This window comes from Rhinoderma darwinii, chromosome 13 (genome assembly GCF_050947455.1).
Source record: "Rhinoderma darwinii isolate aRhiDar2 chromosome 13, aRhiDar2.hap1, whole genome shotgun sequence".
NCBI classification, from domain to species: Eukaryota; Metazoa; Chordata; class Amphibia; order Anura; family Rhinodermatidae; genus Rhinoderma; species Rhinoderma darwinii.
In genome coordinates, this window is record NC_134699.1 from 21096022 (window position 1) to 21100958 (window position 4937).

A 4937-nucleotide genomic window follows, 5' to 3' on the forward strand; every position below is an offset into this window, starting at 1 on the left:
GTGCTCGGCCATTCAGCGCCTCTCCACGAATGAAGCGACTGGTACCTTTTGTACCAGTGACGCTTCCGTCGATGAAAGGCGCTGAGTGACAGGGAAAGTCATCCTGCCCAGCCAATCAGCGCCTTTCATAGACGCTGCGTTCAACCCCCTGGAGACCTGCGCAGAAGAGAGCAGGTCTCCATGGCTGCCGGACGGCGTGGGAGCGGGAATAAGGTGAGTTTGACATTTTTTTTTTTTTTAAATTGTAATAGAAGTGTGGCTGTATCTGCGGGGGGGACTTTGTCTACACGGGGGACTTTATCTACGGGGGTGTCTATCGACAGGGGGACTATATCTACAGGGCTGGGCTATATACAGGGGGACTATATCTACAGGGCTGGGCTATATACAGGGGGACTATATCTGCTGGGCTATATACAGGGGGACTATATCTACAGGGGGACTATATCTACAGGGCTGGGCTATATACAGGGGGACTATATCTGCTGGGCTATATACAGGGGGACTATATCTACAGGGGGGCTATATACAGGGGGACTATATCTACAGGGCTGGGCTATATACAGGGGGACTATATCTACAGGGGGGCTATATACAGGGGGACTATATCTACAGGGCTGGGCTATATACAGGGGGACTATATCTGCTGGGCTATATACAGGGGGACTATATCTACAGGGGGACTATATCTACAGAGCTGGGCTATATACAGGGGGACTATATCTGCTGGGCTATATACAGGGGGACTATATCTACAGGGCTGGGCTATATACAGGGGGACTATATCTACAGGGGGGCTATATACTGGAGTAGGCTGTCTATAGAGCACCATATACAGGGGTGGGCTATATAGTATATAGCCCCCTGTAGATATAGCCCACCCCTGTATATGGTGCTCCATAGATAGCCCACCCAAGTATATAGCCCCCCTGTAGATATAGTCGTCCTGTATATAGCCCAGCCCTGTAGATATAGCCCCCTGTAGATATATTCCCCCTGTATATAGCCCACCCCTGTATATAGCCCACCCCTGTAGATATTGCCCCCCTGTGTATAGCCCCCCTCTGTAGATATAGCCCCCTGTGTATAGCCCACCCCTGTATATATAGCCCCCTGTGTATATCCCAGCCCTGTAGATATAGCCCAGCCCTGTAGATGTAGCCCAGCCCTGTAGATATGGTCCCCCTGTAGATATGGTCCCCCTGTAGATATGGTCCCCCTGTAGATAGCCCACCCCTGTATATATAGCCCCCCTGTAGATATAGCCCCCCTGTAGATATAGCCCCCCTGTAGATATAGCCCCCCTGTAGATATAGCCCTAGATATAGCCCACCCCTGTATATAGTATCCCACTAATAGCTCCCCCCTATAGTGCTCCACAGAAAGCCCATCCCTGTATATAGCCCCCTTGTACATATAGTCCACCCCTGTATATAGTGCTCCACAGATAGCCCACCCTTGTATATAGTATATACAGGGGTGGGCTATCTGTGGAGCACTATATACAGGGGTGGACTATCTAGTGGAGCACTATATACAGGGGTGGACTATATGTACAAGGGGGGGCTATATACAGGGGTGGGCTATCTGTGAAACACTATATACAGGGGTGGACTATATGTACAAGGGGGGGGCTATATACAGGGGTGGGCTATCTGTGAAACACTATATACAGGGGTGGACTATATGTGGAGCACTATATACAGGGCTGGGCTATATCTACAGGGGGGGCTACATACATGGTTGGGCTATCTGTAGAGCTCTATGTACAGGGGTGGGCTATATCTACAGGGGGCTATATACAGGGGTGGGCTATCTGTAGAGCACTATAGGGGGAGTTATTTGTGGGACACTATATACAGGGGTGGTCTATGGCAGGCACTATCTACAGGGGGCACAGTGTGTGTGTGTGGGACACGGTGTATGGTGCTATTATAACTAGAGGTGCAGTGTATGGCACTATTATATTTTGGGGCGTAGTCTGTGGTATAATGATAACTTTATCTTTATTTATAGGTGTAGAAATGTTGGTAAAGTGAGAAGCTGAAGACATCTGAGCAGCAAACTGCAGAAATGGTCTGTCCCCGGGAGAAGTCATCATAGAGGTCTGGACCGGATGGAGAAAAAGAACTAGAATCTGAGACGTCACCGGAGAGTCACCTAATGTAAATGTTTATTCTGCCTCTAATCAGCACTGTAGTCACTGTGTGGTCTGCAGCGAGATGATGGGTGGTATGATTATGATAGGATTTATTTTTGTAAAACGGCATCTCCCAGCATATCCTTATCATTGTTCGGGCCATGCTGGGAGCTGTAGTTTTACGCCGTACAAACCTATACGGCAGGGGTTGCACTAAATTGAGCTGTATTTGTTCTGGGGCTGTATATATGTAGAACCGATAAAAACACAGGGACATATACAAAAACACCGAAAAAGGCCATACTTACAAATGGACACAGCCAGGCCAGAAATGCTGATGAAAGGGCGAGCAGGTGCTTTAAATAATAATAGCCACTCCCACTAGTCTTGAGGGGAGTGGTGTGTGGTGCATGGGAGGTGTAGTAAGAAATAATAAATGAATAGTGTGTGTGCAAGTGTAATACTATAAGTGAAATATAGGGGGCAGTAATAAATGAAGTGCCTCAATAGAAATAAATGGGTAATGGGGTGCAAGTGAGTGAAACATGGAGGGATAGTGTGTACGTCATGAGGCACAACGTGTATAGCCAGGTAGAAGCCTATTTGTGACGCCTTGATAATTCATAGAGCGGGCTACCCTGCTTGCTATGCCAAACAACAACACACCATGCTCTCCCAGCATCAAAGACCCGGCTGTGTCCAAGAGAAGCGAATATACATAATAATGAAAAATACCTGGGGTATTGGTAATCATTTTGGCCAAAAGGACGCAAGCTCGCAATCCACGACAAGGATCCCCAGACTTGCGAGTCCCTAAATCCTAAACTGGAACAGAACGTTCCTGATGCACAAACAGAACCAGCGTTTGCAGGTAAGTAGCTACATTGACTTACCTGCTAACGCCGATGCTGCTGCAGAATCAACTGAAGCCTCTGGTGCCGATGTGTCCTCGCTCGTGTGACACGATGCAGGACCTGTGAGTGACGTCACAGCGTGATCTGGCAGAAGCTGGGCGTTCTGAAGAGAAGTGGATGATAATTCTCGTCAGAACGCCCAGCTAGTAAAAGTAGTAAACACGCCCCGATGTACGCACATAATACACTCCCACTTGGACTTTTACTTTTAAACACACCCACTTGGACTTTTGCAAGCTTCATTTGCATAACTACCAAAATGGTCATAACTTGGCCAAAAATGCTCGTTTTTTAAAAATAAAAACGTTACTGTAATCTACATTGCAGCGCCGATTTGCTGCAATAACAGATAGGGGTTGCAAAATCTGGTGACAGAGCCTCTTTAAAGGCCAGGGCCGGCTCCAGGTTTATGTGGGACCTTGGGCAACACAGACTTAGTGGGCCCCTTTGCAGGGGAATGCACTTAAAGCTGCAGTAAAATGGCAGTTTGTTCCTCCATATAGAAGTTCGGCCTCCAGTTTGTGCCCCATATAAAAATTTGGCCCCCCATATAGGGGTTAGGCCCCCAGTTTATGCTCCCATATATACAGTGCCCTCTGTAGATAATGCCATACAGCCCCCTGTAGATAATGCCACACACAGCCACCTATAGATAATGCCACACACAGCCCCTGTAGATAATGCCACACACTGCTCCCTGTAGATAATGCCACACACAGCTCCGTGTAAATAATGCCACACACAGCCCCCTGTAGATAATGTGACACAGTCCCCTGTAGATAGTACCAAAGACACACGCAACCCCTGTAGATAATGCCACACACAGCCCCCTGTAGATAATGCCACACAGCCTCCTCTAGATAATGCCACACACACAACCCTGTAGATGCCACACACAGCCTCTGTAGATAATGCCACACAACCCTTGGAGATAATGGCACACACAGCCCCCTTTAGATAATGCCACACACAGCCCCCTGTAGATAATGCCACACTGCTGCTCCCTTTAGATATTGCCACACACTGCCCCCTGTAGATAATGCCACACACTGCTCACTGTAGATATTACCACACACAGCTCCTTGTAGATATTATTACATACTGCCACCTGTAGATAATGCCACACACAGCCAACTGTAGATAGTGCCACCCCCCCTGTAGATAGCGCCATTGGGGCTCCCTCTAACAGTGGAATCCCCGGCCAGAGCGTTGCCAAACACATACATGGACAGTGATGTCAGGGGCTCCTCCAGGAGCAGAATCCCCAGCCAGGGCGTCGGTAACGCTCTGGCCGGGGATTCCGCTCCTGGAGGTGCCATGACAGCAGGATAAGGCAGCACCCAGTGGCCGAGTGAGCCCCCCAAACGGCAGCGGGTGCTGATACTGGCCCTGGGTCTGAGAATCTGACTGAGGGCTCTATGGGGAAGAAGTATACTGCAAGTGTGGGGGTCTGACTGACTGCTGCGGGCTCTGAGCACTGAGCAGTCATAGATGCTCAGACACCCCCTTGCAGATAATCCTCCCCCTTGAGCCCTTTGTATTCAGCGAGATGCTTAGACCCCCCCCCCCCCCCCCCCCCCCCGTTTGCAAACAGCCAAAATCCCACCTTGCAAACAGCCAAAAAACCCCCCTTGCAAACAGCCAAAATCCCCCCTTGCTAACAGTTAAACCCCCCCTGCTAACAGCAAAAATCCTCCCCTTGCTGACAGCCAAAATCTTCCCTCCTAACAGCAAAAACCACCCCCCGCTAACAGCCAAACCCCCCCTCCTTGCTAACAGCCAAACCCCCACCTTGCAAACAGCCCAAACCCCCCCCCTCCTGCAAACAGCCCAAATCCCCCCCAATCCCTAGCGTCGGCCAGCGATGTCTTTTTTAAGTTAAT